Source organism: Equus quagga, chromosome 9 (assembly GCF_021613505.1).
Source record: "Equus quagga isolate Etosha38 chromosome 9, UCLA_HA_Equagga_1.0, whole genome shotgun sequence".
Lineage (NCBI taxonomy): Eukaryota > Metazoa > Chordata > Mammalia > Perissodactyla > Equidae > Equus > Equus quagga.
Genome location: NC_060275.1, coordinates 26,804,773 through 26,831,134, shown reverse-complemented (window position 1 = coordinate 26,831,134; position 26,362 = coordinate 26,804,773). Strand labels below are relative to the sequence as shown.

General features: G+C 51.9%; 1 protein-coding gene across 9 annotated transcripts in view; it reads left to right on the top strand.

Moving 5' to 3' along the window:
- Window positions 1–26,362, top strand: part of CTIF (cap binding complex dependent translation initiation factor) — a 289,871-nt gene that overhangs the window by 36,342 nt on the left and 227,167 nt on the right. The window contains exon 3 of one of the 9 annotated variants that reach the window (XM_046671002.1): window positions 23,612–23,695. The exons of the other annotated variants lie outside the window; for them this stretch is intronic. The gene's annotated coding sequence lies outside the window, so the exon portion shown is untranslated. The remainder of the gene's footprint in view (window positions 1–23,611; window positions 23,696–26,362) is intronic. 9 annotated transcript variants of the gene reach the window in all.

The following is a 26,362-nucleotide window of genomic DNA, read 5'->3' as shown; positions in this document are numbered from 1 at the left end:
TGCATCAAGGCACCTAGTTTGAGAAATGGGATATGAGCCGGCTCTCGGCCTCACTCCCTCTCCTGGGTGGGTATCTTTGCACAACTGGATCGGGTCACCTTTTTGAAATTTAAGGTGTGGGTTTAGGCTCTTGATTGGAGAGAGTATAAGATGGGAAGCCTTCCTGTGTCACCCAACTCTGATCATCCTGTTTATTTACACCATTCTCCTAGCTGTAGGTTGCTCTTCTTTTCACAAAGAACCAGGGACTGTCACCATTGGAGGTCAGCACCTTTATAAGCACATTGCCCACAGTTCCCAGATGTCAGTCGTAGACCCTGAAGAACATTACTGTCAGCCAAGGAGCTTATCAGAATGCAGATTCCTGTTCCCCAAACTCACACTGTCTGTGATTCAAGGGGTAGGATGGAGCCCAGAAATCTGTATTTTTCATAAGTTCCCCAGCTGGAAACCACAGATCTAGCCCATCTCTTCAATTTATAGAGAAGGAAACAGAGACCCCAAGCGGGATGGTGATTTGCCCAGGCTCATCCAGGGTGGGCTGAGACCTGGCCCCACTCCTATGATTTTCAGTGTGGGCCTCCTTCCTCCCCACCAGCTGACCCCCAGCTCTCTCCCGGCTCCCCAGTCTCTGACAGTCTCCAAGGCCAGGATGCGGGCTCCAGACCATTTGCTTTGCAGATCGTGCTTCTTGTAGCCATCAATGGTTTTTTTTTTCCCTCTTAATATGAACAGTACTTTACAGAAGTGTAATGTAGATACAGGATAATGCATGAGTCTTAAGTGCACAGGCTGAGGGATTTTGACAAATGTTTATACTCACAGAGCCCTTGTCCAGATCAAGATAAAGATCATTTTTGTCACCTCAGAAGGTCATCTGAAGTGGTTCTAAAAGCATATGAGAAAGGCCAGTGGGGACAGAAGGCACCTGTTTGGGGACAGAGACCACCTCTCCTGTTTGTTGGTGTATGTGTCTTATATTCTCTGGAATTTTGCTTGGAAGGGTGGGGACTGTGTGTGGGGCAGGGCTCAGCAGGAATGACTGTTGCCAGATTTGTCAAACTCAAAACACCGGCACATGCCAGAGTCAGGCCAAGCTGCAGGATCAAAGTGGTGCATCCATTTGGACTGCCCTCAACATTTGAAGACTGCACAGGAAAATCTGTCTTATTGTTGAAATAAAGGGATGCATAGAGAGCAGAACAAAAATCATTTGGATGTTGAAGATAAACAATTATCTTTAAAGAAAGCTCCAGGTTGGCCTGGGCCTCTCTCAACGCCAGCCCTTGCCCCCAGGGTAATGCAGTCTTGCTCCTGGCCAGGCCCAGCCTTGGGAGAGTTCCTGGAGTGCCAGAGTGTGGCATTGCTGGAGCCCGCCACAGGACCCCACAGCTTTCTGTGAGGTTGCAGTGGGGCCTAGAAGCACAGCCTGGACACCCGCACCACCTGCATCCCCGGGGGTAACCTGCTGGGAAGGAGGCCAGCACTAAGGGCACCCCACCCTTAAAGGCTCGCTTTGAAGGGTCCACACTTCTAAGACATGAAGCTGTGGACAGGCACCTGTGGCCTTTTCATCCTCTTCCTTGGAGGGGAGGAGTATGCAACAGATGCAATGGACTCCATCCTTGAGAGGCTCCCTGGGGCTTTGCTAAGGGGCATTGACGCTTCCCAGGGACGGAATCAACTCAGAACATTGGAGCAGATGACCCAGCCACTGAGAACGCCTACTGCTCCGTGATGCTCCCTTTCTGTTTCACAGGGTGTTTTCTCATGCTTTCTTTTCCTGCCTCAACTTCAGGAGGCTTTTTGCTGAGTTAGGAAAAACAGTAACAACCTGCAAATGTTTCTCCCTTTGGGTAACTCTCATTTGTGAGCGTTGTGGTGTTGCCCACGCTGAAGGAGGATGCCTGGCTTGTGGGTTGCAGCCTCTGCTCTGATTTTTCCTAGAGACATACTTGGAGGTGAATGGTCAAAGACATCCTTGGTTATTTTCTTGATTGATTTTCTTGATTCCTGGGTTATGCATACATTTAAGGATTTTTTTTTTTTTAATACTTGTGCCAAATTGCCCTGGAGATTGCTCACATTTTCCCCCTCGTTAGCAGAGTGTGAGAACACCTGTTTCCCAACACTGGGTACCAGCGTTCCTTTCCAGTCTTCCAAATTGGTGGGTATAAAACCATATCTCATTTTCCTTTGCATTTCTTTGATTACTGATGAACTCGAAGATTTTTCAGGACTTTATAGGCTGTTTATATTTCTTTCTTTGGAAATTTACTGTTCATGCTCTTTGCCCATTTTTCTATGGACATAGTTCTTTTTTTTCTTTCACTTTAGTTAGAGGTCTTAATTTATAGGCTAAGGCCTTGGTTTTCAGTTTAAAAAAGTATTTATCCCTATCTAGGCTTGGAAGCTTGGAACAAATTAAATTAATTTCAAAGTGGTACCAGGCCACTGCTGGCCCATCTCCCCAGTGGCCTTTGGGAGTTGGGAGAGATGCCCTTGTCCCTGGCAGGCACAGCTATGTGCCTAAGGGTGGGGCCTGGGGAGTGGCACACACGAGGGTTTCAGTGCATTCTGGGTCCCTCAGCCGGGCACCCCTGTTCAGAGCACAGCCGTACAACCCACACAGCAGGCACCACTCTGTGCAACTGCTCTGACTGTTAAAAAAACCGAATCAAGCCGGTTTTGAAAATAGTGTTAAAAACTCCAAGCCACTGGATGGTACAGTTTTTGTAATAATCGAACCTCTCAAACTGCTAACATGGGCATCACGGCGTTTTGAATGGAATCTGAATGGGGTTAGCCTCCACTGGGCTTGGGTGCAGCGTGCTGCAGCGACAGAGGCCTGGTGGGGGGAGGCGTGGGCTGCAGTCCTGCCTTTGTTACTAATTGATGACGTGACTTTGGGCGAGCCAGCCAGCTTATCCGGGCCCCACTGTTTCACCAGTAAAACGAGAGGCTGCAACTAGATAAACTTCTACGTTGTTCTCAGCTCTCATGTTTGTGAGTCCAAGTTCTAGCCATATTTCTCTTTTTTTTTCACAAAAAGGTCATGACATATTTAAGACAGTGTAGCTTTATTTTTTCTTTAGCATCTGGGTTATATAAAAGCAAAAACGTTTCAAAATCCAGTACCTATATTTTTATATTTCGCCAAATTTCCACCTGACCTATGACTGAAGGGCATCCTCGGGGTCTGTGAAGTCGCTGATGAGAAGGCATGGATGCGTGTGACCATGGGAAGCTGTGCTTATCTTGGGTCTTGCCATCTCTTCCTTCTTTCCCTCCTCCGTGTCTCCTTGGGGAGCTCAGAAGTGAGCAAGTCTTCAAGAATGTCCTTGCCTTTTGGGGAGCAGTGGCCTGAGCCTGAACTCTCAAGGACTTTCCTGTGTGCCACCTCCACAGCCATTCTGCCTTTGCTCTGTTATTTCGCTTGCTCTCCTGGTGGCCTCTCTCAGCCAGGCCCCCCCATCACCCCTAGCCGTCACTGCCTCTGGCCCCCATGACCACCTTCCTCTGCTCCTCCATCCCTTCCTGCTCACCACATCTTCCCACAGGGACTTGTTCTCTGTGGCCTGCCAAACGTGGGGTTTCCTGGGGTCCTCCTCCCAGGCTCTTCTCCACTAGCCTCCCTCCTGGGCCCTCTCGCCCCCTCAGGTGGCCCTGGCTGTCACCTGAGTACCATTGACTGTCACGTCTATTCTCCACGACAGGCTTGTCCTCTGATCCCAGTCAGTTCCCACCCGACTGACTGCCTCCTGGACACCTTGACCTCAGGCACCTCCTAAATCCAGTTCAGGATCCTTGTCCACACTGCTGTGGTTCGCCTTCTTATCACCTAACTAGTCCCCCATGCCCAAAGCTGGGACTCGCATTCTGCCTCTCCTTTGTCCTCCCTCCCTCCTGGCATGTCCTGTACTCTCCTTGCCCCTCCCCACAAACCTGCTCACTGACCTGTCCTGTCACCGGCACAGCTCTCGCTGCATCTTCTTGTCTTCGTCTGTCCCCTTCCTTCCGTCTTGGCACAAGCCCACGTCTGCTCTGGTCTGGCCTCTTCCAATACTGTCTCCACGGCTCGTTCTGCCTCTGGTCTCTCTCCTTCCCAATCTTCCTTTATTACTTTGCCGCAAATCTAAAACAAGGAAAACCTCTGTCCTGTGAATGAATCTCCACAGGAATCTTTGCTTTATCTCTTTACTGCACCCGCATCCCAGGGTGGGGTAGGATGCAAGCTTGCAAAGATGAACTTGACCTATGCTTCAAAGATAGGCCATTCCCCTCTGACTGTTTCTGTCCCACCTCCAGCACAGGGTGGGCAGTGGGAGACCTCCCCATCCTTCCCCGTGTTTATCCCCCTCCCATCACCACCTCCTATCATCCTCCAGAGGCTTAGCCGATCAATGGTCCTGGGGTTGGCTGTCACAGCCGAAAGAGGCTGTCTGGCCCAACTCTTTACATTTTACAGAAAAGACAAACCATGGCCCAGAGAAGGGGCATGTTCAGGGTCACACAGCTCGGGGTTTGTGGTGGGTCCTCTCGTAGGTATGTGGTAGTTCCCTAGGGCCATTGTAAGACTTCATCATAAACTGGGGAGTTTAGAACAACACAGATCTATTCTCTCACAGTTCTGGAGGCTGGAAGTCCAAAATCAAGGTGTCAGCCATGCTCCCTCTGAAGTCTCTAGGCAGGATCCTTCCTGTCTCTTCTATCTCCTGGTGGTAGTCGATAATCCTTGGCATTCCTTGGCTGGTGACACATCATTCCAGTCTCCACCTCCATCTTCCCATGGCCCTCTCCCTGTGTCTCTGTCTCTGAATTTCTCTCTTTTTACAAGCACACCAGTCATTGGCTTTAGGGCCCATGCTGCACCAGTATGACCTCATCCTAACTTGATTACATCTGCAAAGACCCTATTTCCAAAGAGGGTCACATTCACAGGTGTGGGATTTAGGACTCCGCCATGTCTTTTTAGGGGACACAGTTCAACCCACCACAGTGTGGTGGGCGTCACTCATTTCTGTGGTGCTGGAGAGGGGTGTGAGATGTGGCTCATGCTGGGTCCCCCTAAAGTAAAATTCTGCCTAGTGTTTTACATTGGAGACTCTCCCTACCCCACTTGTCAGACTGTACTTGTCATAAGCAGTTTGCTAGTAGTGGCGTTCTTCTCTGTGTGTGTGAGGGATGGAGGACTAAGGTGGGATGGGCCGTCTTTTAAGAGATGATTATGATTTCAGCCTGGGGAAGGGAGAAACCCCTCATGGGGGCATCATTTTTATTTCTTAACTTTTTGTTGTTGTTCCGCTCTGGGGAATAAACTTGCGCACGCCCCAGGACTTAGCTGCTTCACATTCTTCTGCGTTATTTAAACCAGCAGGCTTGCTCCTGTTTTCCTTTACAGGCCAGTGCCTTATGCTGCGGTTTTTTTGATTGCTCTGGAAGTTCATTGTTGCTCTGGCCCTCCTGACCTTTGTCTGCCCTCTCCCCATGTGCAGCGTCTCTGAGTCAGCATTTCGGGTGGGCTGGAGGGCGGGCAGCATGACTCTCGAGGGCCGCAGAGGTTTGGGCCCTCGGCCTGCAGGTGGGGAGAAGCCTGGGGCTCGGGCTCCATATTTAGTGTGGAATCCAGTTCCAGCTGCTTCTCTGAGGCCACAGAGGATGCCAGAAAGGGTGGAGCCCCGGCCCCGAGCCAGAGCAGCCGTGGCCTGCTGTGCAGCACAGCTGGGGACAAAAGTGGCAGTCCATCTGTGCCGGGCTGGCCCCTTTTCCTGCCTCTGCATTGACCAGGAGGCCCGAGGAAAGGGACACTGAGGGAAGCGGACATCTCAGAATTAGAAGGATTAGAACTGGAAAGGGCCTCTGAGATGAAATAGTCTAATGCCCCTTTTCTATAGACGTGGAGACCGGGCTGACCCAGAGAGGTGACTTGCCCAAGGTCACATGGTTAATTAATGGCAGAGCCACTAGATTTGGGTTTCTGGACTCCACGTCCTTGGCCCTTCCCTGGAACCATGCTGCCAGGAGGCCATGCTGTCATCAGAGTGGGGGTCCCTCCAAGCACCAGCTTTACCAGAGGCTGCAAAGAGAATGACCAACATCCCTGGCAGTGCCCAGATCGGGAAAAGATGCATGTCTATTTCAGATGTCTTATTGGCTCCCTTTCTGGGCCACTCTCCAGGTCCCATGGGCCTCTGCCACTCCTTACCCCCTCATTGAAACCTGCTTGTGTCAGTCATTTACACTGTAGTACGAATGTTAATCCTCTCCCAGGGGCACTCAGACAATTGTCACAGAGTCAGACTTGAAGTCAGATAGACACAGCATTCTGGGGCATGTTGTAAGGTGCCTATGGATGGAAATAGACAAACCTCAGAAATGGAGGAAGCTCTGGGGCCAGCTCTCTCCTCGTGCTCACAGAGCATCTCAGCTCCTGTCAGGTGCCTACCTGTGTCTCCCTTGTCTATGGACTGGTGATCCATCCCATGCTCTATAGTCCAGACCTGCTCAGGAGCCAGTCCGATGGCCTCTCTAATTACCCTCACCTTTCCAGGGCATGGTCCTCCCACTAAGCCACCTCATGGGTCCCAGCGGGCTGTGGGTGTGGTGTCCGCTGCTCCAGGCCATGGCTGCCTGCAGGCACAGAACAGCCTGGCCTGAATCTCAGAGCAGGACACTTGGGTGGGGACAGTTTCAGCATCCGGGAGAGCTTGGCACCATGACAGCAGTCCCCATAGCCCAATGTCCACATGCCCTAATGTGCTGTGTGGCCTCTGTGTCTGGACCTTTCTGGGCCTCAGTTTCCTTGTCTCTAAGATGGGATCCATCTGTAAGATCCTCGAGGGAGGATGAGAGAGAGTGCATTTAAAGGCTTAGGCCTTAATAGCCACTCACATAGTTATTATTATGATAGTCGTTGCCTTACTTAGTCCACACAGCAACCCCGGGAGGGTGGGCAGGGCCAGTCCTCTTAACCCTACTTCACAGATGCAGAAATTGATAGTAGAGCAGGAAAGGGACCCACCCAGTTCTTTAAATTTCTGGTGCTGTGTTCTTTCCACTGAAACACCCCAGCAATATCTGGGTTTCAGGAGTGGTTCTCTCCCTTGCCCCAATTTGCCTAGATGCCAGTGAATGAATTATCGTAAAGCTCTCCACTTGAGAGGCAGCTTACTCCCAGGACTGGTTTTGAAATAGCTCTCCCTGGCTTTCCTCCGAACGGGGCGAGGAGCAGAGGCCGTGGCCCAGACTCAGCGGAGAAGCTGTGGGTCTCAACGGTTCGGTGAATGGATTAATAACTGGCGTGAGCCTGCCTCAGAGCCCTGGACTCTGTCATTCCCATGACATGCAACTTTTGTTGCTGTTGACAGTCGGAGGCTGTGTGCCGGCAGAGGGTTCCGGAAGGAGTGGACGGGAGGGCCTGGCACTGCTGAGGACAGCAATTAGCAGGGAGTGGCTGGTACTAATCGCTCTCATCAGCCGAGCAGAAGCCAAGCCTGCTGTTCACAGGCCGCGTTTGGCTCCTGGGGCCCCAGGGAGAGAGGAACAAAGGGAGTTGCTGCAAAACTTTGGGGGCCTCTTCTCATTCTGGAGGGGCTGGCTGCTGAGGGAGCAGGGAATGGTGGGCAACTGGGAGGTAGGAGGTCCGGAAACAGGGTGGGTCCAGCCAGGCTGGCCGACTCCACGGTGCCCGGAGCCCGCGTCCTGCCTCCAGATGAGCCAGCACATCTTTTTAATGAGCCCTATAAAGTTTTCTCCCATCCCTCCCACCCTGGGACTCCTCAGTGGCCAGAAAGACGGTGGCACCGTGTGTCTGGTGGGCGCGTGTTATCCCTCAGAATTCAGGAGGAGGTACCAGGAAGGATTGCCTAGGTCAGTTGTAATTGGCAGAAGTGCACAGGAAACCCCTTCGTTAGGGTACTGACACGGACAGTGGGATTTCAGCACCTGCTCTGGGATTCTGCGGAGGGGACTTTGCAAAAAAAGGGCAAGTTTGTAGCACGTGTCAAAGGACTCGGCTGAATCAAAGCAAAGTTATCTTTATTTTTGTCATATTTTGGTATTAATGATATGTCTTTGGAGTTCTTTTGTATTTTAGACCTGATATTTATGTTCTTAACGACCCTAGGAGGTTTAAAAAGATAAAGGAGAAAGAAAAGATGTTGTGCTCATCTATGGGTGGAGACAAGGAGGCCTACACACACGGGGGACTGACCCTGGTGACCAAACCAAGACTAGAGCGTGCCTTTGCCCCATGTGGGGCCGGGACCAGGCTGTTGGCAGTGGGAACTCATTCAGATTGTTCTTTCTGAGTGTCTGCCATTCATACCATATGATAGAAGCTTCTGAAAAAGTATTTAGGGGAGCTCTTCCATCAACCGGATGACATACACCAAAGAGGGGAATGTTTACCTCTCCTGTACCAAATGAGCCTCCCCTCCGCCTGGCCCCACCTCTCTGCTCCTGAAATGTGTGGTGGAGAGGGACAGAGTTTATTTGGCAGCTGTGTGGTGTCGTGGAGCATCGTGGCTACAGTCCAGACTACCCTCTTTTATTTTGGGGAGGAAGAGTCGCCCTGAGCTAATATCTGTGCCAGTCTTCCTCTATTTTGTATATGGGTCGACGCCACAGCGTGGCTTGATGAATGGTGCTAGGTCCACGCCAGGGATCTGAACCGCAAACCCAGGTCGCTGAAGTGGAACACGCTGAACTTAACCGCTATGCCACCAGGCCAGCCCCAGAACTACCGTCTTATGAGGGTGGGCTGGGAGGGACACCTTGGTCATGGCCCAGCTTCATGGGTGTGTACCCCTTGCAGGTGCACAAGGCCCTACACTCAGAAGGGTTAATACTTGGTAAATCCTCTGCTGTCCCTATTTTGAAATTCTTGTTTTAATCAAAAGGCCCAGAATTTTCATTTTGCACTGGATCCCACAAATTACGTAGTGGGTCCTGCTTTCTCAGGTTTCCACAGCTGTTGGGGGTGTGTGGCCTGCACTCCTCACAGCCACGACCGGGGTCTTTGGGGTCTGTCAGCTGGCCTAGCTGCTGGGGAGGGGCCGGCAGAGGCCGCAGCTCCCACTGTTTATGGGGCTGGCATTTATGGCAGCTGCACGTGGAAGCTGGGCAGCTGAGCAAGGCCAGACGGGGATTTCTGGAATGAGCTCACACGTTCTCTGGCTGCCACTCTCCACCCCTCCCTCCCTCCATGCCAGGCTGCCCCTTCCTTCCTCACCTGGAAACGCCATGTGCACGCCTGTGACCTTGCTGGCAAAGGGCAAGGGGCCAGAAATCCTCCCACCCACAACAGACAGGCATCGCCCTGCCCCCGCCCTGAAGTTGGCTCCATCCACACTCCCCACAGGGGTTTATTTTTTGACGGATGGAGAAGATGGGAACCATCCAGGGAATGAAGGCTATGCTCCCAAGGGTCTGCTTCTCACCTGGCGCCCTCCTTCAGGCCACAGCAGGCCCTGAGCAGGGTGCGGCCAGGCCCTCCTGGATGCAGAACCACCCCACACCCAAACCCTGCCAGAGCTGCCCATCAGGTTCAGCAGGAGAACAATGAGAGAGCTGAGGAGCGAGATCGGAATTATGGACTCAGGAGTGCAAGTGCTGTGGGGCTCCAGAGGACAGATATTTTGATGGGTAGTGCCAACTTTGCCGCCGAAACTAGTGGTCCCCAAAGTGTATACGTGCCCCCCTGAAGAAAATGTCAGAACGCCTATTTATATTTATGCTTCATCTTTTTAAAAAAAATTATTTTATTGAGGTCATATTGGCTTATAACATCGTGTAATTTCAGGTGTACATTATTATATATCCATTTCTGTGTCTTTTTCATCTTTTAATTTCCATTGTGGGGTATGTTTTTGTAATACACAAAATGTGATACCAGAGTGAGTGTGTGTGTGTGTGTGTGTGTGTGTGTGTGTGCAGGTGCATTATGCACACATGCTGTCTTAGTTTGCTAGGACTGCTGTAACACAGTAACACAAATTGAGTGGCTTAGGCCACAGAAATCTGTTGCCTCACAGTTCTGGAGGCTGGAAGTCCAAGATCGGGTGCCAGCAGGGTTGATCCCTGGGGGGCCACAAGGGAGAAAACATCCATGCTGCCCCCTAGCTTCTGGTGGTTTGCTGGCAATCTGGCATTTCTTGGCTGGTAGATGTATCGCCCTGCCTCATCTTCGTTTGGCGTTCTCCCTGGGTGTGTGGTGTGTGTGCACAAATTTCCCCTTTTTATAAGGACACAAGGCATATTGGATTAAGGGCCCACCTTACTCCAGGATGACTTCCTCTTAACTCATTTTATCTGCAATGACCCTATTTCCAAATAAGGTCACACATTCTGAGGTACTGGGGTTAGGACTTCCACGGATGAACTTTGGGGAAACACAATTCAACCCATAACAAATGGCATAAGCAGTGAGCCAAGCTAGAAAACCACTGGCTTAGCCGAGCTGTTGGCTCCCTGTGGTCAGCTAAACTTGACTGTGTGTTAGCCCAGCCAGCTCGATTTCTCATCAGGAGGCCCCGGTCGAGGAGGAGTCTTGACGGACAGCAAGAGTGGCTGCACAATTTGCTGGGCCCTGAGGCCTGCCGTCTGCCAAGAGGTGGGGAGTCTGCAGCGAGAGGCGCAGGGCCTCGAGTGCCAGGCACAGGGAAGAGTATGCTGGCAGCCTGCTTCTCTTTTCTGTCTCGAAGCATCAAGTCACAATGAGCAAAAGAAATAGCACTGAGCAGTCGTGAGGGAACAGACTCCAGAGATGGAAGTCAGGAGCCCTGGGTCTCCTGTGGCATGACCTTGAATAAGTCACAGGATTCTAGGATTTTAAAGTTGGCAGGCACCTTTGAGATCACCCAGTTCAATCTTCCTTTTACTGAGGAGGGGACTGAAGCCAAAGGAGAGGAGGGTCTTGCTCAGGCTTTCATTAGGATTAGCATCAGCAGCTGCATAACACGTTATATCCCCAAAGAACACACGCTTATCATCTCTCGCTTTGTGCTGGTCAGGAGTCTGGGCTTGGCCTAGCCGGACCCTCTGCTTCCAGGGTCTCTCCAGAGGCTGCAGAAAAGGTGTGGGCTGGGACTGTGGTCAACCGCAGGAGGATCTGCTTCTGAGCTCACTCGTGTGGTTGTTGACGGCGTGCAGTTCCTCATGGGCGCTTGGCTGAGGCCTCAGCTCCTCGCTGGCTGTTGGTCAGAGGCCACCTGCAGCTCCTTGCCACGTGGGCCTCTCCGTCATGGCAGCATGCTTCATCAAAGTGTGCAAGCAGAGAAGGCAATAGAGCGTCAGCAAGATGGAAGTCACAGTCTTTTGAAACCTGATCACAGAAGTGACATCTTATCATTTTTACCGTATTCTGTTTGTTAGAAGTCGCTAGGTCCAGCCTTACTCAAGAGAAAGGATTACACGAGGTCAGGGAAAGTAGGAGGCAGGGGTCATTGGGGGCCATCTTAGAAAGCTGCTTACCACAGCAGCATATAACAGAAAACCCAAAGGACAATGGTTTAAACAACCCAGAGATTAATTCTTGTCTCACATGAAAGAAACCTGGAGACAAGCAGCCCAGGACTGGTGTGGCGGCTCTGTGGTCATTAGGAGCTCAGGCTTTTTCTGTCTTTCTGCCTTGCCATGCTTCATGGGTATCTACTATCCTCAAAGTTGTCTCGTGGTCCAAGAGAGCTGCTAGAGCTCCAGGCACCATGTCCACATTCCAGGCAAGAAGGAGGAAGTGGGAAGGGCAAAAGGCATGTGCCTGCTCAGTCAGTCCCTTTAAAGTTTCCCACCCAATAACTTCCTTTTGAATCTCATTGGCTATTACTGTCTGCAAGGGAGGCTGGGAAATGTAGTTTTTATCCAGGCACATCATCTCCCCAAATGTTATAGGGTTTTGTTAGTAAGGAAGGAGAGAGTAGATGTTACAGATTCACCCAGAAGTGTCTGCCGCTCTCATGGCTCCACCACTTGAAAGTGGTAAAGCCAGGTTCTCAGCCTCTACTGCATTGTGTGGGCCCTGCTTCTGGTTCCTGGTCTCCTGGGGCAGCGATGTGGCTGGAATAAGGGTCATGCACTGAAGGATGGCATGCAAGCGCCATGTAGGATGAAGCATTGAATGAAGAAGTGTAAAGTTGACTGGCTGATTTCCTTGGCTCCCTCCCTCATTCAGTGAACATTATTTCCTGCTCATCTACTCTCCATGAGGCAACTGGAAAGGGGGAAGAAAAAGTCATGAGGGACCCACAACATCCAAGAGGAAACAGACGTGTGAGTGGATAAGTGATCCTTCAACAGATAACTCACCAGAAAACCAGTCATGAGAAGGGGCATGCAGGCTGGGTCTTGAGGGCTGGATAGGAGTTGTCTGGACAGGACCAGGTCAAGGAAGCAGCCTGTGTGCTGGCATGCAGATCCATCCCTGTGGTCTAAAGGAGAGCCTTCTGGGGTGTTCTCTTTTCTCCAGCCTGAGAACTTAGGCTCTTTCAAGAGAGGATACCCAGCAGCCACTGCAACAGACAGACCTCTACCTACAGCAGGGCCCACGTTGGGGCCTCTGGCACCCTCTGTTCCATTGCCTCTTCAGCTTTTCCAGTCCATCCTCTGGCTCCTAGACCTTGCAGCCGAATTCCTTAGACCTCCAGTGGGCATGCACCAAGCTCCAAGCTCCAGGCTCTTAAATGGGCAGGCATGAGGTGGGGAGTAGCCTAGGCAGGTAAGGGAAGCCCAGCTGAGGTTCCTGAGGAATTAGGGGAGGTCCTGGGTCTCACCAGAGTTCCAGATTTCTCCTACTGGCAACCACATGCACCCCCACACCTTGGTTGCCTTAAAGTCACAAGAGAACAGTCAAAACCATCCAGCGGAGCCTCATTCATATTTAAGGAGGTTTCAGAGGCCTCGGCGTGAAGGACGTTAGAAGTGTGGTGTCATTAGCGGGGAGGGAAGGTGTGGCGGGCACCTCTCAGCGGTGGGGCTGAGGTGGCACCGTCAGAGGATGCTCAGAAATGCCTGAAGCCCGTGCGCCCTCTGCACCACGCCCAGACTTAGATGGGAGAGCCCAGGGGCAGGCGCCTGCCGGTGGAGCCGGGAAGGAGGTCATAGTGCGTGCCTCACTGTGCACTTACGAGTTTATAAAATCAGAACTTGGGAACGTATTTCTCTTCGGTATTTTGCCAGCAGGAGAATCCGCTCCCGGGCAGTGTGTGAGATGATGAAGTGGCATTGCAGTGTCGGCATGCGGGCTCCTGTACTTCCCCTTGTGGTACATGGAGAGAAAATTCTATAGCCGCATCCAGAGCCAGAACGAGGATGGTAGCACCAAGAATGACAACAGCATTTATTGAATATATTGAGGCGTTCAGCATGAGTTGAAAAGTACTTTGTGGGGATTATTTTTTTGGTCCCCACCTCCAACCCCCAGCCTTCCTCCTGGGATGGGGGGCAACCCAAGTGGTACTCCCAGTTTCTGCCTCTGGCTCTACACGAGGTTAGCAGACTCTAGATTAAGCCATGATGCACACAGCGACGGATGCTGTCCACCCAGCAGGGGCCCTAGTGCATGGCCAGAGTCTAAAATTACCTCTGTGCCAGTCAACTCATGGATGCGGAAAGGCCTTGCAAATGAGGCTTCATCCCTGTAGGAGGGGTGTGAGCAGATGGCCCTGCTGGCCTGGGGTGTGGCAGGTGCCTCCCAGCGTGGGTGTGCCCTCTGTGAGACCAGCCATGGTGTCTAGGAAGACAGAGGCCCCTCAAAGGCAGCGTTCTAGTCAGGTGATCAACAGACAGGTGACCAACAGCCAACCTTTTTTTTCTCTTAAACTGAAGTTTGTTTTTTTTCTTGCTTATAAAAATGCCAAAAGTGTGCTTTTTTTTTTTTTTTTTTTGGTGAGTAGGATTGGCCCTGAGCTAACATCTGTTGCCAATCTCCCTCTTTTTGCTTGAGGAAGATTGTAGCTGAGCTAACGTCTATGCCTATGTTCCTCTATTTCATGTGGGATGCCGCCACAGTGTGGTTTGACAAGCAGTGCTAGATCCACACCCAGGATCCAAATCTGCAAACCCCAGGCCACTGAAGCGGAGCATACGAACTTAACCACTACGCCACTGGGCCGGCCCCCAAAAGCTCATTTTTTTAAAAAAGAGGAAAATGCAGAAAAAGTAGTCCTTATTTTGTCGCTGAGAGATGTTTTAGGATATTTGTTGTTTACAGTCCTTTTTCTGTGTATTGACATATAGTTGAGATCCTAATATAGAAAACATTATGGTTTTTTCCACATAACATGGTAACATGAACATTCCCAGGTTATTGCAGTCCTTAAATAATTCCCAAGGGCCGAATAATCCATCGGAGAGATGGCCGTAACGGAACCGCTTTCTGCTGCTGAGTGTGATGACGTTTTGGTGCCCAGTCCTAGGTGTCACGTTAGCGGGAGGCAAGGCAGTGCCCGTGTCCTGGGTAGATGGATAAGACCCCCAGATATGATGCATGGTGGGAGCTCTGAGAGCCCTAACTGAGGGTGCCACGCCCCTCCTCACTCAGCCTGTCAGGGGGTTTCCTGAGCCAGCCCAGTGTCCCCCAAAGCTTTCCAGCCCGTGGTACCCACAAAGTGACTGGTATGTAGAGTATGTGAGGTGAGAACAGGACAGGTTGCCAGGTTACCAAGCACGTGTCTGACAACACTCTGTGCCTCGGTTTCCTCGCTGTCAAATGGAGGCAGTAATAGCGTCCTTGGGGTTGTGAGCCCTGAATGCAATATAGCATGAAGTGTGCTTAGAATGGTGTCTGGCCCCCTCAGGCACACAACAGATGTGCGCTGGCACTATCGGCTGCTACTGAGGGGTCAGGGAGCTAGGACTGGTGTGGGAAGAAACAAGGGTGCTGTGGATGAGTGTGCAATGCCAGGGCTCCCCGAGGGGCTGTGCTGACAACACACACCTGCTGCCGAGGCTCAGGTTCCACCACCTGCTAGTTAGTGTCTCGCCTGTGACAGCTCCAGGGTCTGGGCACTTTGGATGGATAATCTCATTTAACACCCATGCTCGTCATCCTTGTAGCTCAGCACCGAGAATGAGGATGAAAGTAAGAGGGACCTTGCTTTCATTCAGCCTCTGGTGGCCCTGGCTGCTGTCAGGGTCATAGGTGCTGACCTGCAGCCACCCTCTGGGCCCGCACATGGCAGTTCCCGCAGCCATGTGGAGCGGGGGTGGGAGGGATGCTCCTGGGCTGGGATGGCCTCTCTGCAGGGTCCCACTCTGCATGTCCCTGTCCTACTGTGAGATTTACCTTAGTTGAGTTGATGTGCCCCTTGGGGGCCGGCCTGGTGGTCATGTGGCCTGCGGGCCTGGGAAGGAGAGCTGGCTTCCTGTCTCTGCCTCCCAGGCCGAGCACAGGGGCAGGGGCCCAATGCCTTACTTCTCGGCCCCTTCTGCCTGGCGGGGTGGAATGAGAGTTTGGGAGCTGTTTGATCCAGCAAGTCGAGGTGCGTCCCAGCCACCTGGGCTTGCTGCTGTGGGTGTCAGAAGAGGTGACAGTGGCATGGCCCCTGCCTGGAGGAGGTCACGGCCTCAGGGGCAGCACACTGGCTTGGTGTGGCTCAGCGACGCAGCCCCTGCCCTTGGGGCCTCTCCCCTCCCCCACTGGGCAGACTGCCTGCTCCTCCTCCCAGGTCAGTCAAGGAAAGTGCTCCGTGACCCTCTTTCCCAGACAAATTATTGTTAATGGCCATTATTTATTGAAGCGCTAGAGCATATTTGACTTTGAGATAAGCACTTCACGTGCACGCATCATATATTGATTGCCTGCCGTTTCCCTTGGACTGTGCTAATTTTACGTATTTTTCTATTCTCCTCTCCACTGCCCGGTGAAGTAGGGATTTTTATCTGTTTTGAAGCTGGGGAGACTGAGGCTCGGAGAGGTCAGTCCCTTCCTGGAGGTCATGTAGTAGAGGCTGTGTTTGTCCTCGCCAGTTACTCTGTACTCACTCCCATGTGTGCCCTTGTCCCCGTGTCTTTATGGCTCCTGATAGGAATTCCTACCATGCACCGTCTCCGCCCTGCCACCCTGGGAGGGTCCTGTGGGCAGAGGCTGCGTCTCCTTCACCTGGTACCCAGGGTCTAGCACGGTGCCTGGCACACACTGGGGAGGTGACCGGGGTTTGTTGTGCCTAGAGTCAAGGGTGGAGCCAGAATGAAGGGCACTGGGTGCCATGAAGGGATATGCCTTTGAGCTCTGACACTCACTGTCTCCAGCTCTTGGTGTCACAAGTCAGACTGGTGTGTTGGATATTTTTTTCTCCCTTGGGTAGAGCTGGGTGAAGTGGACAAATTCTTCATTGTCTTTTGCAGCATAACTAGCTCTTCCCTTTTTCCCCCCGTATTTCTTGACCGGCTCTGCGTGGCCTCCCGCTCCATCAGTGTCAGTGCAGGGTCTCATATTAGTTACATTTTACACTGGTGTGCCCCTGGAGAGACTGTGACTCTTGCTGAAATCTGAGAAACGCCCCCTTTGCATACTCAGCCCCATGGATGAGGTGTTTCCACTGCCGCTGTTCTCGCACATGGCGGACAGGCACGTGTCTGCGGTGGCTTGCCCGTTTCAGCCCTTTCAGGCTTCGGCCGTACGTGCCGGGAAGCGGATCACAACTCACTTTAACTGGATCTACCCTCACCTCGAAGGCTTTCGGCCTATTCTTTATCCAACTAGAGGAAAAGAAAAAAAAAGTTTTGTTGAAGCAAAGAGGACCTGACCCTGTTAACCTGTGTCAGCGTCAGGGAGCCAGCTGAGCAGTGCCAGCCTCACAAAAGAAAAATCTGTTTTTCCCCATTGTGATCCAGTGCCATGGAAGACACCCACGCTGCTGGGAGGTGAGCAGCGTGCTTAGATATGGAGAATCAATTTGCAGTCTCCTGAACTCTGGGTATTCTGTCTGCGTGCAGCAGACACAATGGTTTCTAACGTCGGGCTCGGCAAGGGCGTTTCTCCTGTGGGTGATCTGATGGGGAGGAGGCTGTGTCTCTGGGGGCCCTGCCGCTAGAGATGGTGTGTAACTCCAAGAACACACCTGGCCAGCCTCATTTGCAAACATGGCACAATATTGTCTAATGGCAGGCTGGGGACCAACCTGTGGGGAGTGGAAATGCAGTCTCGTCGCAGCTATAAACTAATGGTCCCTTAGGTGGTATTGGAATGAGGATTTTCATTACCCATCTTCATGGGGCTTGTTGGACTAAGACTGTCTGACAGATATGTTTATCCTACTGTGATGTACGCTCTAAAAGACTATTTTGGTTTTTTTTTAAGCAAGAAAATGGAAGATAAGCTTAGCGAGGGCAGCCTCCTGGAGGTAGCCTGAGGGAATAGAAAGAAAACACATTGGCACAGATCTCAGTTGACGAGGGTTGTCATCCTGGCTCTGTGATTTGGGGTGTTGTCATGTGACAGCTCCGTGCTTGTGTTTCCTCATCTATAATATGAGGGATTGGCTTGCCCATTTCATTGCTTCTAAGAGGCATGGGGATTTTTTTCACATGCTAATATCTCTGAAATCAGAGTGCATCTTACTATCGCTGGCAGGCAGCCAGAGCAGATGTCACGACCTCAGTTGAATTAGGTGCATTGTTTTTTCCACGTGTTAAGAGTAATTGTCATTCAAAATGTCTTCAAAAGATCTCACTGTGATTGATTATTGACACCAAAAGTGACTGTGTACTCGGAAAGGCATGGAAACAGCAGTGGGGCATCGATTGAATGTTAGAAAAGCAAAGTCACTGTTGGGGGAGGGGCCGCAATCTCATACAAGAATTGCCAGTTTCACGCATGCTAAGCAGCACCACAAAAGGCAGGAGAAATCCCCAGATCCCTCAGAAGTGATGAAACGACCTCAAAGTCACAGGAGACTCATGTGACCCATTTGTCTGCATGCAGGACCGTCATTGAAGCATTATGTCATAGTTTAATTGGCAGCATTTTTTCTTTCCTTTGTGGCTCATAAAATAATGGGGGTCTTACAACTGATGACTTGCTTTCTAAGCTTTTTCCTGGTTTTAACAGCTAACAGTTATATTTGCATTTTTCTGTCAGTTAGGGCAAGCTAATAGAAATGGCGTTTTAAGTGTTCCCCTCATGTATTGGTGCTGCTCCTCTGGGCCCCACGGCACTTGACTCATGATATCAGTTGTCTGGTTACTTTCCTGCCTTTCTTGTTGTGTCCCTAGCACCTAACACCAAGCTTGAGTAAGTGCTTTTTAAATGAATGGATGGATGAATGGATGAATGAATGGGTGGATAAATGGATGGATGGGTGGATGGGTGGATGGATGGATGGAGCTGCACCAGGAGATGCATCTCCATCTTTGGTGAGGCAGCAGAATCCGGTCTAGGGAAGCTGCAGATATTTCTCGCACATTCAGTGGGAACCTAGACTCTGTTTTTCAGGCTTTATGTTGATTTATTTATAGTCTTAGTTGATTCTCACAACTACAGTTTTCTCTGGAGAGGTCTTTAAGCTACTCAGCCAGAGAGTCCAACTCAAGGCAATTGTCCTGGGGCCAGCTTGTGTAGATACACTAATTTTTTAAACAGCTTTATTGAGATATAATTTACATACCATACCGTTCACCTTTTTAAAGTGTACAGTTAAATGATTTTCAGTATAATCACAGATAAAGATAACCACAGTCAATTTTAGAACACCATCACCTCAAAAAGAAACCCCATACCCTTTAGCTATTGCCCCCTGCCCAACTATCCTGTCCCCCACCCTCACCCTAAGCGCCCACCAATCTACTTCCTGTCTATAGATTTCCATATTCTGACATTTCATATTAATGGAATCATATAATATGTGGTCTTTTGTGATTTTCATTTAGCACAACGTTTTTCAGGTTCATCCATGTTGTAGCATGTATCAGTACTTTGTTCCTTTTTATGACTAAATAATATTCCTTTGCATGGATATATCACATTTTGTTTATCCATCCATCCATTGGCAGACATTTAAGTTGTTTCCATGTTGTGGCTGTTATTAATGATGCTACTATAAACATTCATGTGCAAGTTTTTGCATGGCCATACATTTTCATTTCTCTTGGGTGTATACCTAGGAATTGAGTAGTTGGGTCATATATTAACCCTGTCTTTAATTGTTCGAGGAACTACCAGCCCGTTTTCCAAAGCAGCTGCACCAGTTTGCATTCCCACCATCAGTGTATGAGGGTTCCGATTTCTCCATTCTCACCAGCGCTTGACTCAATGATTTCTAAGGTCCTTTCTACTTCTAAGCTCCCAGGATTCTGGGGTGAAATCCAGTGACTATTGAGACTATGGAGGCCCCTTTCTGGCTTTATATATCCTCCTTCTCCTGTCTCAGCAGAGTTTGCAGAGGGCTGTGGGGAAATTCTCAGTTAATTATCTGCCAGTTAACCACTCAGCCTGCTCCCTGTGGAGCTACTGGCTGTAGCCTGCTCCTGCTGTGTTCCGGTAAGCAGGTTATCTGCTGCTACCACACCCCAGCGGGTGAAATTAACCACAAGGATGATGGGAAATAGAGCCAAAGGACTGTGATGGACCAGCAAGAACAGCCCTCCAGGACCTGCCACCAGACTGATTCGCTCTTCTCTCTGCAAGGCGTCTGGCTGCATCTTGGAATCCTTGCTGCAGCTGCCCCAAACTAGCCTAGATCACAGAGGCCCAAGGTGGGCAACTCCACAGTCTCCCCGCAGCGAGCTCGTGGTCCTTCCATCCATCTTCTGTGGAATCCTACTTTGTGCCAGGCCCTGGAAGAATGATGATGGAAAGACAAAATGATCCCTGTCCACAAGAATGTGTCCTGCTGTGGGTTCCCAGCGGAAGTGATCTGGAGCTCAGATTTTCTGGTTGCCTGTTTCCCTAGTTGCTTGACCTCACCATGTGCCAGAGAGAAACACTTGGGGAAACCAACCCCAGGAGGACCACCACACCTGAGTGTCCAACATGGCCTTGACCAACAGCTCTCATCTCTGGCCCAGCCATCCATTGCCGGAGACCTCCGTAGTTGGGGCTCCGTGTTCTACAGGGTAAAAGATGTAGCCAGCTGATGTTTGTGGTCTGCAGAGCTTGGCTTTCCCACACCCTCTCTCCAGAAGAAGTCTTTGCAGCATGTGGAACTTTCATCTATTTCATCCGGTCCCATTCGCCTTCATCCCTCAGGGCTTCTGCTCCATCTCAGTAGAACCTGGTGGGAATGCTCCGTGATCCACTGGCTCATGCCACAAGACAGTGGGACCCTCGTTTGTTGCTGATCCTGGGAAACACCCAGGGCTGGAGTCAGAATGCCTGGGTTACAGTCCTTCCCCTGTCCGGAGGCCACAGGCACATTGCTCCAGGGTCCCCGTCTGTAAAAGGGAGGTGGTGATGCATGCCATGCCTTACTCACACACAGGGTTGAGAGGCAACTGGCGGCATGGTGTTGGGTGGGGCAGAGCCTGGGGACATGAGGCCCAGAGCCCCTCTCAGGCCAGCACAGATACCTTCTGACCACCCGGATGGTTCATGTCTGATGGCAGCTCTCTGTTACCCTGTGAAAGGCACGAAGCCTCCATCTGGAGCAGGTTCCAGGGCCCACTTCAGGAGTGACCCTGGGGACAGCTGCTTATGGAGGCTGTTGGGCAAAGGATGGGAACATTGAGTGAGTGGAGCTCTGGGCACCTCACTTCTGTCCAATCGGAGAAGCCATATCTTGGAGCCACTCTGTCTGGATTCAAATCCTGACTCAGCACCTTACTACCCAGATGACCTTGGGCACCTGCTGTCTGCCTCAGTTTCCTAATCTGTACAATGGGGATAAAAATAGTGCCTACATTTATACAATTATCTTGAGAATTAAATTAATATATGACAAGCATTTAGCACAGAGTTTGGCTCATAATAAATACAAGTCATTACTATCTTTTGTATATCAGGGGAGCCATTTAGAATTTCATTTGAAAAATAAATATCAGAAGAAAATAGTTTGGAAACCAGCGGTCTCTGGTGAATACAATATTGTTGATTTGCTTTCCTGCTTCAGTGAAGGTGAAAGAGCAGCTGTCCCCAAGCAGGAGTAACCCTCCTGGGGTCCTCCAAGCAAAAGCAGAGGCAGCCATGGGTGTGTGGCCCTGGGCCTCGAGGCCACTCCAGGAATCAGAGGTCCGGCCTTCTGTTTTCTGTGGTTTTACACTCCTGGACTCTGGCTGCTCAGTTCCTTATCTCCCTGCGGTTCGTAGAGAATTCAGGGAGAGCTGTGAGGGCCCTGGGCACTGGACCATGTTCAAGATTCCTGGAGTTGCTGTGCTCAGGCCTCAAGCATTGTGTGTGGTACATGCACGCCACTCCGCCAAAGAGAGGCTGCCCCCAGCCCAGCTGTATGAGCTGGTTCCACTGCTAATGTGCCACCCATCTCTGCCCGTCAGCAGCCAGCTCCTGTCTGTCTGCTAACACCAGGGAGACAGAGCATCAGTCACCTGTTGACCGTTTTCTCATGTCTGGGAATCCATCCGCAAATACTCAGTGAGTAACTGAATGTCGACAGTGGGCCCAGGTCTGGCTCCCAGGGGACAAGGGAAGGAGCAGACACATCCTCAGCCTCTAAGAGCTCATGACGTAGCTGGGGGAGGAGGCAGCCCCTCGGACCACTTCAGGGCTGAGCTGGGGTGGGGTGGGGTATTAAGGGGAGCAGGGGGACAGCCCTGTGCGTTTACCTGGGGCCTCCCTCGAGACACCCAGGAGAGGCACCCCTTCCCCTGGATGGAGCTTGGGGTGCTCTGCTTTCTGTGGTTGGCTGTTTTCTTTCCTTCCAGTCCCTTCCAAGTGACACAATCTTCCTATGATAGCTCTGTGGCTTCTGCTGCCAGGTTGGGGTTGAATCCTGCTGGTCTGGAAACCTTTCCTTCTCCCTCTTGGCAATGACTTTGCATATTTCTATTTTGAACTGTCATGTATGGATTTCACATTGTAACTGCCAGGGGACAGTCCTTGTTCTTGATTTCCAGGTTCTTAAGGGACACCCCTCATTTTTGTAGTCATGGACCACCTACAATTACTTTCTTGCAGGGGGTGTGGTCTCCAACTCGGATGACTCAAAGGGCCAGACAGGTGATCCATGCGAGAGTGACAGCTGTGGGCAGTGGGGAGACATTAGGGAGTGTTGGGGTCTGTGGCGGACTGGAGATTGCAAGCCATATCTGAAGGGGTCAGCACCGCTCAGCTCTAGCTGATGGTTGCAGTGTTGGGAGGTGGGCCAGGCTGCTAGCTCTCCCAGTGTTTCAAGAAAATCAGAAATGTGGATTTTTATGTGAAATCTGATTTATAAATGTTGGCTCAAATATTTTTAAAATACCAAACAGACCAAACATAGCATACCATGCTCTAGATGTGGCCCAAGCAGACCTTTGCAACCTCTGCTTTGTGGTCGTACTCCTGTGCAGGAAGAGTTAGTCATCAAGGTGGCAGGGGGCAGAGGCTGAAGGCCCAGTGAGCAGCTGCTGCGGGTGTTCTGGGGGGCGGGGTCCCTGTGAGCTGGAGTGGCCGGGGGGTGTCCTGGAGGTGGGTCTGAGCTGTCCTTAAGGATGAGGAGGGGAGTGGGGTAGGGAGGCTATTCTTGAAGAGAGCCGGCTCTGCCTGCCCAGCTGTGGGACAGGCCTGCAGGATCACAGCCCCGCCCAGGGCCAGGCTGTGTGGCACCTGTCTGGGCTTCTGAGACCCCCGTCGGGCTCTTGAAAACTCTGTAGTACTGTCACTGCTCCAGCTCGGCTCTGGCTCAGAAAGCTGTTTCCGGGAGAGAGAGCTGGCTGGGGACCCTGGTTACCCCGAGAGAGATAGCGTCACCTGAGAAGGAAGGCCTGGGGTGCTGGGGCCACCCAGCTTGAAGGAGCTTTCTGGCCTCAACCAGAGGTGTTCTCACAGGTGCACTGCCGGGTTCAGAGCAGGACACTCTCTCCTTTCCCAGCATGCTCTGAGTTAGTGTGCACTCTTTGTCCATCAAAGCAGAAGGTTTTGAAGGCCAGTAGTGTGACCCCACCCTGTCTACCCCCGAGGGCTCATGCAGGAGAGAGAATGGGTCCCCGTGAGTCCATGCACGTTGGCAGAGCTGAGGTTAACCCAGGAACTGGAGTACAAGAGAGGGGCAGACTGAGGCCCAAGCAGGGCACAGGCAGTTCAGAGTAGGGAGATATTAGAGAGTGGTGGGGTCTCTGGAGAACTGGAGTTCAGAAGCAGCAGTGACCAGTGGTGGCCCCATAGCCCAGGAAGGCTTCATGGGGGAGGTGTCCCTGGAGCCAGGCCCAGAGGGAGAGGGTGCAATTTGGAGAGGCAGAGGTAGGAGAGATTGCAGAAGACAGAGGAGGGCATAGCAGGGGGCAGTTGTGATGTCAAATGCCAATCACGGCCAATAATTGAGTGCTTGCTGTATACCTGGCTATGTTGTATGTTTTCTCGTGCATTCTCCTTAATCCTCACTAGACGTTATGAGGTGGCACTTTCATCATCGGTGTACTTTAAAGATGAGGAAACAGGCTGCCCAAGGTCACAGGGCTAGAAGTGGTTTAGCCAGCACTGGAACCCAGAGTCAGAACCCATAACCGGTATGTTACCTTGTCTTAGGACCTGGGGCCGTGAGGAAGTCACCTGACTCCAGCCAGGGATGTGGCTTGCTGGCCAGTGACCCTGAGGACTGTGACGGCTTTGGTATGTTTGTCTCCTCTGCGGGGCTTCACCTGTGACTTCCACGCCCTCTGGCACCTGTAGGACACCGCATACAGCAGGCACTTAGTACCCGTTGGTTGGAGTGAATTGCCTTGAGGAGGCTCTTAGGTGTGGTGGGGTGAGATTGGAGTCCTGGTTCTGGGACCAGGTAACCTTGGTGACTGGCGGGGAGGGGGGATTAGACAAGTCCTCCCCCCACAACCTCGGCTTTAACGTCCTAAGAGCTGGGAAGGGACTGGGATGGCACTGGGAGGGGACTGGGATGGCACTGCGAGGCCCAGCAGCAGTGGGCGGGAGAGCTGGGGAGGCCCACTCTCGGGAGGAGTGTGTTGGGTGGGTGTGGGAGGGCTGGGGAGCCGTAGGCCAGGCTGTTGTCCTGGGTTTGGGGTGCTGAGAGGTATAGGATGGAGCAGGGCCTCAAGGACCGTGCGGTTTTGTCCAGACAAGATAAAAACCCATAAAAAATTGAAGAGCAGGACAGGAGTTGGGTAACAGCACTGGGGAGGCTGAGGGCATGTCAGGAGGCAGCCTGTGCTCAGCGCCAAGGTATCAGGTGGGAGGTCGGTGCCGGGAGCCCAGTGGACGCTCCTGTGGGCCTCGGGGGCCAGAAGGGCAGGGCAGACCTGGACAACAGGGGCGTCCAGGGGTAAAGCAGGGGCTGGCCCTCCCAGAACCCTCCCCGGGTGCCCTCCTCCTATCCTCCCTGCCCGTCTGCCAGTGTGGAGGCCTCTGCAGAGCTGGGGATGCTGCTGTTTCAGATTCTTCCTCCAAGAGGAAGCCCTGATCAGGAGACCGGGTTCTGGTGCGGTGCCCTTGGGTGCACTGCTAAGGGCCCCTCGCACGCCAGTGGGGTGCGCTTGCATCCTCCCTCCGCAGCCTCCCTTCTCAGACTCCTTCCAGGGTGCGGCCACAGTGGCCGCGGTGGATGTGCTGGGACGAGGATTCACAGCATCTCTCTTGCCTTCCCGGCCCTCAGTGACCTGCCCCCTCGCAATGAAATCTAGTCCAGCTCCTCAGCTACTCCTGGATGCAGCTCTTGAGGAGACACCAGGGAAGCCTGAGCCCTGTTTGTTCCTCCGTGGAGGTTCTGGAAGAACCCCAGGGCTTGGTCTAGGGCCCTGCACAGGGTGGGGGCTCAGCACGATGTGAAAATGATGCAATGATTTGGGGTTGTCTGTTATTTAAGAATATCTGTCCTGGGGCCTCCCTGTGATGTAGTGGTTAAGTTTGTGCGCTCCGCTTTGGTGGCCCGGGGTTCACTGGTTCAGATCCTAGGCATGGACATGGCACTGCTCATCAGGCCGTGCTGTGGAGGCGTCCCACACAGAGGAACTAGAATGACCTACAACTAGGATATACAACAGTGTACTGGGGCTTTGGGGAGAAAAAAAAAAAGAGGCAGATTGGCCACAGATGTTAGCTCAGGGTGAACCTTCCTCAGCAAAAAAAAAAAAAGAAAGAAAGAAATGCAGGCCCCACTTGCCATCCACTGAGTTTGAATCTGCATCTTAACATGATCATGTGTGATTCGTCTGCACATTAAAGTGTGGGGCTGCTCCTGGCCACTTAAACTCCTGACCATGCCTCATAGAAAGAAAGGCATTTTCGTGGCCAGCCCCGTGGTTGAGTGGTTTTGCCAGTTCGGATCCTGGGTGCAGCCATGGCACCACTCATTGGGCCATTATGAGGCGGCATCCCACAAAGCATCACCAGAGGCACTCACAACTACGATATGCAACTATATACTGGGGGGCTTTAGGGAGAAGAAGAAGGAAAAAAAGAAAGGCGTTTTTCCATGGATAGAGGAAAGTAAAGTTCCCTGAAACAATAGTTATGATGTGTATCACTCACTATTTTCTATTTCGTTATATATTGTTTAGTGCTGAGATTATGAGTTTATTTTACACTAAGTTTATTTTAGAGCCCCGTAAATAGCTGAGACCTGCAGTTTGAAAAACAGTGAGCTAGCTAACACCCTGCCGGATGTTTGAGTGACAAAGGGTCACGTTTGTGGGGGGCGGTGTCAGACATTTAGAGGACACTAGGTGTCCTTGACTCCTGAGACAGTTAATGTGACCCATTTCTGAGGTTGCCACCAGCTCCGAGTGTTTCTGAACTTTCCCACTTCCGGTGGTTGGGGACCCAAGGCTCCATGTGTGGACGTGTCTACTGAAGCCCCCTGCTATTCTCTGGCAGACACCAACGTGGCCCAGAGTCCGAGGACCAGCACCGACAGGAGTGGCCCACACGAGGGCTGCAGGTGGTGGGGGAAGGCATTCTCTCTGGAGTCCTGTTCATGCCGGAGGTGGAGTGGGGACTGGACTTGGAGGGGTGGGTTGGCAGCAGGATGTCGTGACGGGGATTCCCATGGCTTCTTCAGGGAGAGCTGTGGGCATCCTCTGTCCCCGGGCAGAGGACCTCTCTCCTCCCAAACTCTCAGTGGGAGGCATGGCTGTGGCGGTGGCCTGGCCCTGCCCTGGGGGCCGCCTGACAGCCGGCAAAGGAGAGAGCCCTAGTCACAGGCTCTGGGTGAAGGTGGCAGTTGCCAGCACTGTGTGGAGGTGGGAAGGGGAGAGGGGTCGGGCCGTGTGTGTAACAAGGTCACCAGAAGCCAGTTGCTGGAGGGAGCCTGGGGGGTGAGGTTGAGCG